This window comes from Lates calcarifer, linkage group LG10 (assembly GCF_001640805.2).
Source record: "Lates calcarifer isolate ASB-BC8 linkage group LG10, TLL_Latcal_v3, whole genome shotgun sequence".
In the NCBI taxonomy this organism is placed as follows: Eukaryota; Metazoa; Chordata; class Actinopteri; family Centropomidae; genus Lates; species Lates calcarifer.
The window spans coordinates 14,816,381-14,828,752 of NC_066842.1; positions in this window are offsets into that span (position 1 = coordinate 14,816,381).

Sequence of the window (12,372 nt, forward strand, 5' to 3'; positions counted from 1 at the left end):
GGGATTGCAGAGCATCCTAACTACTGTTTCCTCCACAGGAATCCAACACCAGAATGGCACAGGGAGACAGTATGCCTTGCAAGCTGCTGGACTGCTGAAATGAATGATCAGTCCGTGCCGTGGTCGCCGTGGTGATGCTAGAACTCAGAGCTGAGAAGTTTCCGAGCTGCCGGCGTTGCTAGGGGTGATAGGTAGAGTGCTGGGAGAGAGTGGGAGACAGGAGGTCTCGGAGAGTATAGAAAAATGTTAAGGCTGTGCAGAAAACTGAAATGGAGTTAGAGTTTGTATGCAATGTGCGTGAATGTGTGCATTTGTGTGTGTGTCTGTGCACAGATTAACAAGGGGTTGCTTTGATGACTAAGTGTTTCACAGTGGTGCCTATCTCCCTTCAGTACAAACCACTGGCATTTTGATTTAGGATAGAGAGAGTAGGAGCGGAGAGAGAGGTGCAAGGGAGAAACTGGCTTCAGTGAATTGGGTGAATGTCTGAAAGTGGCAATTCACTATTGTTCTTGTCATACACGACCTCTTCTGTGTTATACACCCAGAGTCTGTCTAACATGGGAGCTTTTAGGTTGGTGTCTCAAAGTAGCATCTGCCTAACAGTGATTGTCTGTGCCTTTACCATAAAGAAAAGCCTAATGAAAGAAGAAAATTGTGTGTGTGTGTGAGTGTGTGTGCCTGTGTTAGTGCATGTGTGTTACTGTCAGAACACGCTAGGTTATTTGTCTGTATTCATTTGCCTGCATGTGACATCCAGCACTACTGTGTGGACAGTAATGAGCCCTGAGAGGTGTCTCCCTCCTAGCTGAGATTTGAGATGAAAACCTGTTTTTTCTGGCTGGGATTTTATGTTTTAGAATATAGTGAGAGTTTGTGTGTGTAACTGTACTGTAATGTGGAAGCTGTAATGGCATTATTAATATTTATAAAGGCTTGATTGCATTTTTGGAAGGAGAGGAGGATGATTTTCTGACTGTTACTTAACAATTACAACCATATTCATACAAAACTGTGACACTGGATCCACTGTGAAATACAGCCCCAATTTGACATCAGCTTAGCACCCTGAAATAATATTCTTTTACCATTTTTTAGTCTCTGTTCCTTCATATTTCTTCTGTCCCTTCCCATTCTTCCCAAGAGGACAGAGATGATTTAGCAACCTGGCTCTATCTTATACATTCCTCCCTACCCTCTTCTTGTTTTATTGCCACTGGAACAGCCAAAGATAAATTCTCCATGCATCCTCCTCCAACTATACATGCAAACAGTTGCATGTATTTTTAATGTTTGTTTAATCATATTCCACCATATAGGATTAACTCAAAACTACTACTTTATATAGTGACTACCACATAAGCCTCAACTTGCAAGGATGTTGAAAGGGTTAATCCACAGGGATGACCTGATGGTGCTGTCACACATGAGTACACCCGTCTGCTCACCTCTCCTCCCTCACCTTTATGATTCACTCTTCCTCTGCTCCTCATTTCATTGTCATTTGGGCCCCATTTTTCTCCCCTTTTCCCTTGTGAAGTATGTGCCACACAATTTTTGCTTTTAAGCCAACAGTGTGTGTATCTCTGTCTCGCCTCTCTGTCCTGTTTGTCTGCCCACCTGCCCGTCTGTCTGTCTGTCTGTCTGCCCCTCACTGCGTCTTTGGCAGTTAATATGAGCACTGTAATTGGTATTTGCAGATCAGCCCATGATCTAATCCAAAGAGGAGCGTTAGCGAGCTGTTTGGAGATAGACTTGGCTTCAAAGATATGGCATAGAATCAAGCCTTCTATATCAGTGCTGTCTGCCGCCCTGGCCAGATTTGCCCAAGAGCTGTGGGAATCATTTTCAGTGACTAAATGACTTTTGCATTTATCTTCATCAGCCACATTGAGCTTTGCATGCCCCACAGTCGATCTGTGTATCTCAGTTTTGGCATCAAAGTCACTTTAGTAGATTTATGTTGTGAATGAATCACAGCATGATGAGCCAGCGCAGGAGTCTCTCAAAGTTTACACTGCATCTCGCTTTAATGCGCCTATTTCTCACCCCCGGAGATAAAAAAAGGAACTTTGATTTGTGTTTTTTTTCCCCGTCCGATCTCTCAATTCACTTGTAAACTGCGGCAGAGATGAGAAATGTAGGGAGGGAAACAAATCCCTGATATACAAAATATTGGTGTATTCACAGTAGAAGCAGAGAAAGTCTTTCTCAGTGGAGTGGAGCGGTGTGTATTCATGGCCAAAGAGCATCTTTTGTAAATCTGAGACAAATTATTTCAAAGTTTATCCCGTACCTGGATACAAAAGCAGTGGCGGCATCCCATTAATAGCTTTTATGGCCGTTATTCTTTTTTTTCTCATCCAAAACCAAAACCTGATTCAGTACATTTGACATGTCTCGATGCTGCTTCAGGCATACACAAAAGGTGACCTCAACCCAAGATAACAGACATCGAAGAGCAAAAAAAAAAGCTTGTAAAAGCTGCACCAGTCTTAATTCCCAGCTTGCTAAAATGGGAAAATTGTGCTGGGATGGCTGTGTGGGCTATTTAGTGGACTTTAGCAGAGTTGTACTTGAATCTCCCTTTCCTCTACCTCACTCCAGCACATTTTCAGTTTTTTTTTCCCTCCCTCCCTGCACTCTGTATCGCTCTTCCTCTCTATTTCTTTATTTAGGATGACAGTAATGGGCAGTGAAGCAGGAAAATGAAATAAAACAAGCATCAGTGCGCTGTGCGTCTGCGTCGCCTTCGTGTAGCTACAGCGGAAAAAAGCAGGTCAACACAAACACGCAGTGCATGCAGAATATAGTGAGCAAAGTAGTCCTACGGGAATCTGAGAGAAGTGGCCAATTTGTTCTCTTCAGTCTCCATAAACTTTGAGTGTATTCCTCATTATTGTAAATTCTCTCTTTAGCAAAGATGAGAGGGAAAGGACAGATCCAGACAGGCATACACGAACAGCAAGGCACACACACACACACACACACACACACACACACACACACTAAGGAGAAAAATCAAGTTCCCATTGATATCCCCAGTTATGTGTAACATATGCATATAGGTCAGTAGAACAAGGAGCTCTAGCTTCACAGAAATCTTCCTCTCGAGCACATGTGTGCTGCTGTATGACACACAGATATATTCTTTGGCTTGTGTGTGTGTGTGTGTGTGTGTGTGTGTGTGTGTGAATCAGCTCTCCAGTCAACTCCTGTGTGTTGGCGGATCAATAGGGAGTAGTTATCAAGAGATTAACCCTGTCAATGCTCTATCAGTCTAATCAAAGAGACTCCTCTGCTCTTCCCCTTTCACGCCTGTCGTTTATCTGCTGGCTCAATTTCTCTTTCGGCACAGTGTCACTGCCGTCCTCGTCTCAAGGCTCTTTTCTCGTCAGGTCATGTTTGTGCATAGGAGAGTGTGTGTGTGTGTGTGTGTGTGTGTGTGTGTGTATGTGTATGTCCAGCTGCCCATGACAGATGGAGCAATTACAGAAATGGCCAAGGGCTTGGACATACATGAACACTAGCCCACAAGCACATATTTATTACATTAAGGAATGGCCAGTTTAAACATCACACACACCCCAACCTGTCATCATCCTGACTCAACATACCCCCTCCCACAAAATGCCTACTAGCCTTGCCTACCACATGTTTCATTTGCCCCCCCTGCTCATTCTTTTCCCCCTGCTATCCATCCACCTGGTTCATTAGCGGGCAGACGGCTGTCAGGATGGTTAAGGTCAGGGTGGCATGGAGGAGAGGACGAAGCAGCCAAAAGGGAAGTGACCAGACCCACATCCCTGAAGCCGACCGCCTCGCTGCTTGGATGAAAATAATTAGGAGAGAAGGGCAGGGGCCGGTGGGGTTTGGATTTGCGGCACAAGGTGGGACTGCTTTTGGCAACCCACTCAGACACACACACACACACACACATATTCAATACACAGCAGGTTGGCTGGCAGCATTTAAAGGCCAAAGTAAGCAGCAGAGGGGGGGTGGTGAGGATGTCTAGTGACTGGAACCACATGGGGCTCATGCTAACAAACACACATGCTGAGGCACAGACATACACACAGAAACACACACACACTTATTGGATATAGAGCCCCATCTCCCAGCTGTCATCTTAGCCTAATAAGTGCACTGTCAAGGGTAGTCTCCATTAGAGACATGGCAACAATAGATTTTATGTTGCAAATGTAGCCACATCTACTGTGATTTAATTTAAAATATAACTGTAACCCAGCTGTCCCATTTTGGAAGAAAGCATATTTTTTTCAACTGTGTATATTCACACGAGCTATAATATAGATACATTCATTATTTGGTTTGGATACTTCAAAAAATAGAAACTGCTAAAACTTTTTTTATTATGAAGATAAAGCTAATAATATTTATTAGCTTTATTAGCTTCTGATTTCCTAATAGAGCAGATAAAGACAAAGCAGAACTGTTGCTTTATTGTGTAAGATGACATCAGTGGGACGCCATGTAGAGAGAGAGATTCCCACAGTTCCCTGTTTGAAGCGTTTCCCCTCTGCCCCACAGCTCCACTTTCCCCCGTTTGAAGATGCAGCACTGCATGTCGGCTATACGCCATCTCTGATCTTGTCTGTATGAGTGTGTGTGTGCGCGTGCATCTACGCATGTGAGCGTGCCCTGCCGTGTCAAGCATGTCAAATGTGCTCTTGTCCCCTTCAAGAGGCCTGAACGATGAGATCAATCAGAGCGCAATTGAGCAACCGGAGAAGCAAACAAGTGATGCACTTAATGTTAGGTGTTGTCATGGAAACACAGGGTGCAGATTTTCCACTTCATTGGCTGCCACCAGTCTACAGGCATTTTTTTTTATTTTATTATTTCCAAGAAAGGCAATCGAAAGATGGGAGGGAAAAATTAGTCAAGTGTCCGAAAAGATAGGAGGAAGACACAGCAAGACACAGAAGTATCATAATGAAAATTTCACTGTAATACCATACTTCATTTAATGCATTTGTGTTTGTGTATCAGTGTTAAAACCATGCACTTCAAACAGCCTCCAGCAGTCTTATTATGTATATTGACTCTATCTGTGTAATTGCATAGAATAGATAGTCCCAGGAGAATTTTCCTCGTACTGCTCTTAGCCTTTAGAGAATCAGAACGGCAATTACACTCTCCTATACTGCAATGTGCACGCGCACATAGAGACAAACACACACACACACACACAGAGACACACACAGACTTCTTTGATGAACGAGCAGAGGATTACTAGTGTCACCCCTGCTGCAAAGAGTGACCCTGAATTGCACAGGTATCATACATCACCCTATCAGTAGATCTGCATAGCACAGAAAATTTTACGCATACACAAATACACACAGATAAACTCACACAGGAAATAGGAGTTTCTTTCTTCCCCTCACCCCATTACCTATTCTTCTCTTATCTCCCTCCATCATACGCACTTAAGCATTTCCCCCCCTCCTTATTCTGCCGTTTTCACCTCGACCCTGCAGGAGACCCACCGTTTCTAGCCCATTTCTCCCTTCTTTCAAGCCATCTTTCCTCCATCCCCATAGGCCCTCCCCTGTGGGCTCTGAACTGTGACCTCTTTACATGAGCTGAGAGGAGGCTAGTAGCAGGGCTCCTCACATTTGATTGGTTGACCTGGACTGGTCTCAGCACTGTTCTGAGGTGAGAGCAAGAGGTGTTGTTGTTGTTAGAAGAGAGAGAGAGGGGAAAGAAGAGCATGCATTGTGGAACCTTTCGCAGGGGCCAAGTACATCTATATCAACAGAGAAACACACCATAAAGCAGCTCGACGTTTATACTCACAGTTGCTCTCCAGCAGCAAGTGTGCTGTTCCAGTTCTGACCTGTTCACAGGCACAGAGGAACGCTGGCTCTATTACAATTACAAATTCTGCCTGGAGCTCAAGGTTGCAATCACTGCCCTACCACTGCAGGGGACTCAGGTTCAATACCCAGCTGTGGTGTTTCTGGCTTCTGGCCTGGGTGCTCCTGTGAGCGTAATTGGCAAAGTAGCAGGTAGTAGGCAACAAAGGATCATATCTTAGTAACTTACGTAATCTGATGGGCTTAGCTGTCGTACCTCCATGTGTGCTTATGCCTCCTGGTGAAGCTCTTAGCTGGCAGTTGAAAAGATGCAACTTGCAACTCCGTGCTTATCAGAGGTCTACACCCTGTCCAGGCCAACAGAAGGAGTTAGCGACAACAAAAAACACAGTGCAGAGGCAGCTGACCATTTCAGAATTGTGAAAAAAAGGAAAACAAACATTTCTAATAGGCACCCTCTTCAGGATCGTCAAAGACAAAGCAATAACAGTGGAACAGTTTATAACAGATCATAATGTTACACATCGTCTGAATATATTACATTTTTGTCTTGTTCAGAAGATTAGCTTCCCCCTCCCCCTCTTTTTTTGCAGTGCATTCATCTCAGTATAAAAAGTCTTCAGTGTAAGTAGCATGCACAGATTTTACATTTACGCTTTTTATGCTCTACTGCTCTAATGCCTAATTCATGCTTTTCATACATGACTGTACAAGGAGACAAAGACACTGAACACTTTCCCACACATACATAAATACAGATGCATTGCACACACAAAATGTGCATAGCCACAAACACATGCTCGCGCTCTGGTCAATTTGCATGCTCTGTAACATCTACATGCTCAGCTCCAGACTTATATGAGCCCATATGCTGCTACCAGACAGCCTTATTGATGTTAGCTTGTCAGCCTCCCAGCAGCGAGGCTCGGGCAAGCAGGTCCAGGGCTGCTAGAAGAATGGACTGATAGATGGATGGATGGATGGATGGATGGATAGGAAAAGGGGAGAGATAGAATGAGAGATGGTGATGCTGAAGGTGCCAGGAAGAAGGATGAATAAATCTGTTCAGAGTGGCAAATTGGACTTGGACGGACCGGGGGTGGGGGGGGGTGGGCGGGGGTGGGGGGGTGATCTTTAGAGCCATTCTTGATTTCCAGCTCTTGATTTTCTGAAGCAGTAGTCCATGACACCACTGGCAGTTTACCAATCTCCTCCGGCTTTCGTGATCTTATTGGGGCTTCGCAGGGGAAAATGCAGCAGTGAGGAACATGCTTTTAATAAATATTTCTGTCTAAAAGAGGCCTGCATCAGGGGAATGCTTCCAGTATGTGCCTGCACACATTGGGGGTCATTTTCCAAGTATATTTCCACAGGTGTGAGGAATCAAAATTTGGTTTTCTATACCTCCAAGCTCAGCCTCTTTCTTGCATCATTACAAATTTGTAGGTAGAACTGTGTGATTTATTTGATTGCACTTGTCAGTTTTTTCCCCTCTCATCACCAATTCAGCTCCCTAGTTTCAAACACTGTGCAGTGGTTGCCAGGTAGCCTATTATCACCCTGCTCCCATGTGTAGACAGCTGCTATTACGCTGAATTAAACCCAAATATGAAATCAAGGTTGCCAGATTGAAGCTCATCCATCCTCCAAGGAATACTTACATCATCCTAAGTGTCTCGCTGACCCTCGATGCTCTCATTACTGCTTGTTAAAACAATTAAATGTGACATGTGTCAGATTTATAACTCACCCCTGTGTGTCTTTGTTTGTGCGCATGTACATGTTTGTGTGTTGTGTGCGTTTACTCCGAGCAGATGTGAGCATCTGCCATTGCAGTTAAGACCATTAATACATGTCTAGAGGTGTTTGTATGTGGATGTGTCTGGTTTTCAGCAACAGCTGTTGTTATTCACTGCATGCACTGTTTGTACGTGCACTTTGGCAAGTTGTCTGACATACTTGATTTTAAATATGCATGTGTATTCTTGAGACATAGGGAGTCAATGTAGGTGTTTCTTTACAATTTCTACTCTTCCTCTGAATTGGTTTACGTCGCACCTAAGTTTGTTTTTCCCAAATACTCCAAGCTACATGCTGATACTTGTACAGGGTTGAACAAAACTAAGGAAGTGCCTAACAATACATAAATATAAAGCAGATAATAAAGAGGAAGCCAACCCTTTTCATTCAGTACCCCATCAGTCTCACATGGAATGTTGTCCTACAAGTCCTGAAGTGGGTGCAGTTGTAGGTGATTATTATATATACTAGTCTTGAAGTTTCCAACGAGTTTTCAAATAATAGTACTGCATACCAGCTTTGTGAATCATAATATCATGATTTTGGGTGAGACAAAAGTTTGTTGGTTCCCAGAGGCGCTAAGCCAATTCTGTGGTAAGCAGCATGTTATAACTTTGCCTTTGCTTTATAAGCTTTCATCTGCTGTACTTGTTTGTCAGTGTTCATCGTTTCCTTGGAAGTCACGGCCCATTTTAAGGTCCATTAAATGTGTTCTAATTTCTTTAAAATCATCAGTGAGATGTATTCCTCACTCTGACCACCAGAGTGCGCTGTGTGATGGGATTCCCTTGCCTTGCCCAAGGCTTCTCTAAATCGTGATCCTCAGTATACTGAAGTGTCCAACTCTGTTTCATTCACTGAAGAGGGCCCTCCTGGCCCTGCTGCTGAAGTGGTGTCTGTACTTCTTCCTGTAGCTCTTTAAGCGAAACGTAGGTTAGAAGAATCTCTTAACTGCTGTAAGCGAGCTCTGGTCAGTACCAGTGGAGAAAAACTCTTGACATCGCTTAAGATTCTTGGCAGTTGGATGCGACGGGCCTCCTCTTCGCTGTGTCCTGTCTGATGTATGGAGCCAATAAGTGGAGACCTTCAGCTCTAATGAGCGGTGGTCTGCTGCTCTGCTGCTGCTGTGTGAGTGCTCGTCGTTTGGACCCAATAAACACAGGGCTTTACTGAACAACTGAACAGTTCCTCTCATCCGTCATCACAGCTTTCCCAGAAGCATGAGGGCTTGTAGAGGGGACCAGGTGGGGAAGGAGGAGAGTGTGTGTGTGTGTTTATGTGTGTGTGTTGTGACCAGGGAACTGTTATATGTATAATTAATGACCTCATTCTGCTCCTCCTGCTGTCTGAGAAGGAGACAATGAGTGGGTGAAAGAGAAAAAGCAGGTAAAGTCAGTTAAATCAGGAGAGAGAAAATGACAAGAAGGATAGAGGGGAGGGCAGGGAGGGACAAAGAGATTGAAGGAAGGAAGCACATGTTAAAGGCTGCACTTGATTAATAATTTTGAGTTTTGTCATTGACCAAGTGACCATCCCATTACCCCTGCTGTCTACTGCAGGGGCAATTACGTGGGATTTACCCCCTATGCTCCCTCCCCAATAAATCCTCCTCCAGCCCCAGACCTTCATTTTTCACATGCTCAATTGTCTGCTTTTTTTTTTTTTTTTTTTTTTTTTGCTTCCCCACCTTCTTGTGGCTTCAACAGCTCCTCTGTTCCCATGGCGATAACAGGAGCTGAATGTAAATAAGTGGTAAATACCAAGGGACAGGACCTTGGCTTGGAGTGAAACCTGGGACTGATCAAGCCCTGCCTGTCACTGCTTTTTTTTTTTTTTTTGTAGAAGAGGTGTAGTGAGGACAAAGGCAAAAGGAAGGTGGGAGGTGTGCCGGTCTGTCTAACAGGGGACCCCCAATGGAGACTGCGGCCCCCAGGGGGTCAGTCTGGCTCTGCTCTATCAGCCCGCTCCCTCTCTGGATCCTTCTTCAATCCCCTCTATTTGTCCTTGCAGAGAATTTGACAGTGGCAAATATTCAAACAAAAAACAATAAACCCTCAAACTACATTGCTGTAATTTTACATTTTACCTTCACAGTGTTGAAAAGGATGGCCTGGAGTGATGTCAGGAGGAGGAGATGATCTCTCCTCAAATTACATCTCTCCTTCCCTGAACCCTGAGGGCTCTCCTCCTCTTCCTCCTCCTCTGTGTGTTAACAAAGACAATCTGCCCTGAGTCATTTGGCCGGTGTTTGCCATTGGTTTGCGAGGCAGTGGAGGAGGCCAGTGCACCTGTCATAGGTGTGGGGCCCATCTGTACAGTAACAAGCAGCTCAGACTGATGCCTGCAGCAAGAGGTGGAGCTGACACAGTCTGGCTTGGGTTACTGCACTCCTGGGAGAGAGCATGCAAGTCTGTTGTGGATTATAGAATGAGTGGGTCATGTTAGCTCATTAGGAGAACAACGAAATGCAAGTATGAATGCGTGTACATGCATGTTTGGCACGGAGTGCACAGGTGCATCCTCTTTGTACTTTGCATTTGTTAGTGCTCATACTTTGTTAGTTTGCGGTTTGCATGCCCGATGTATCATAATGATTCATTGTCTATAAAGAAGGAGAGATGTTTAGTTACGAGGGGCTGAGAGGTTTACGAGGGTTATAAGCACAGCTGCATCCTGCATGCAGACAAATGAGTCTGAGGCAAATGTCTGAGGAATGAAACTGTTTGGCAAGAGCGTGAGCAGTACAGGAAGACTTACATTAGTTTATGGGGTTTTGGCTGTTAGCTTCAGCACAGAGATGATTAATCGATTGTATGATTGGAACGACTACTGCAACAATAACAAATCAGATTTTTCAAGCATCACTCACTATAAATTGAATATCTTTAAGTTTAGGATTGTTGGTTGGACAACACAAGCAATTTAAGATGTCCACTTGGCCTCTTGGAGATTGTAATTGGGATTTTAACTATTTGAAATAAACAACAGATGAATCAATAATGAGAACAATTCTTGGTTGCAACCACATATGACATATTATAGGATATTTATGCATTCCTGTTCCATTCATATGTAAATCATCAGAATATAGGACAGTACTCCATTTCAAACTCTCTATCCATATTATTAAAACACACGGACACACACACATTAAAATTTGTCAACCCATGTTTCCCTCTTTTCCCAGTATCCCAGTGTTTTCCCCTGGGAGTATGATCATGTATAACCCATTTCCCCTCATGATCTGGCCTGTAAAGATTAAATATGTAGCCTTATCATCAAACATTTAACGCTCACGCTGCTACAAATCAGATTCCTAATCGTACATGGACTTTGGCGTGGGGGACTCACGTGTGTGTCTTGATCCTAAGTTGATGCGAGTGAGCTGTGTGCACGCTAGAGTAATTCATAAAAAATTGTGCAGACTTGCAGGCAGTCAGGCGTGCCTGCTTACTAGAGTGTTAATTGTTCAAATCAGTGCAAGGGAAACAATGTTTTCTTATCCACTTAATGGTGTTGCTGGGTACTTGTGCGTCTCCCTGTGTCTATTTCTATGCAGAGGCGTGGGCTGGGAAGCCTCCTCGGCACTGGGTAAAGTGGGCTGAGTTTACTGGGGCAGAAAATGCTGGAGCGTGACTCAATCCAGTGCCTTCATAAAACCAGCCTCGAAAATATGCCTGTGTCGCATTCTGTCTGCTCAGTGCCTCTCAGATGCACGTTCACTCCGTGGTGAGAGGCTTGTATGTAGGACAGGGAAGACAGAAGTAAAAGCTCCGACCAAGTTAGAAAAGGTGGAAGGGGTGTTGTTTTATGAATGCCTTTCAATATCCTCCTGCATATCAGATGCTGTATTCATTTCCTACTCAGACATTTCAAAGAATGTTTTCTCTGGTTAGTTTGGATATGAATGGCTCTAACTGTAAAAATCCAAGGTGACTTTCACTGCAGCAAGAATGACATAAGATAGTAGAGTGCACCTGCCTCTCTCCTCACAAGCCTTTCAAGAAACCACACACGCACACACACACACACACACACACACGCCTGCACCCAGAGAGAGACACACAAATAACAGAGAGCCATTCACCGTAATGTGCAGTGACAGATTTGGGGTGCGGAGTGACACAGCAAAATTCTGATTACCAAAAGTGCTGCAGAGAATGACTTAGCAGAATCCCTTTCATCTGCGCTCTGCTGTCCTTCATCACTCGAGGCTGACAAAAAAAAGACACATGAATGGAGCAGAAAAGGCAGCAAAAGCACGAACAACTGTCAGCAAAAAGATAAAAATAATGACAGAGAGCAACAGACTTCAATTATATAAGGATATGTTAATAATAATGCTTTCAGGCAGAGGGGTAGGCATCGAAAAATGCAGCAGAGGCATAACAATATGACATACAGTGAGTCAATAAAACCATCTGAGGTCATTTGGCAGACATGTAAGCAGATGAGGTGCAGTGTGTTGCCTTCTCTGCAGACTTGCAGACTTTAACACCTACTCGCCCAGTGTATAAGACTTGCAGTAAACCATTTAGACTGTTAGCTGCAAACAGGTGCTTAAGAGGCTTTATTAACATGTCTGGAATAGATACTATTTTTGAGTGTGCGAGTGTGTGTGTGTGTGCGCGCAAACCTCAAACCATTTGGAAGATTGCCCAGAGTTTGATTAGCACACATCCCTATTTTCCATGCCAGGTGGACATCACGATCGATCAGGCTCACG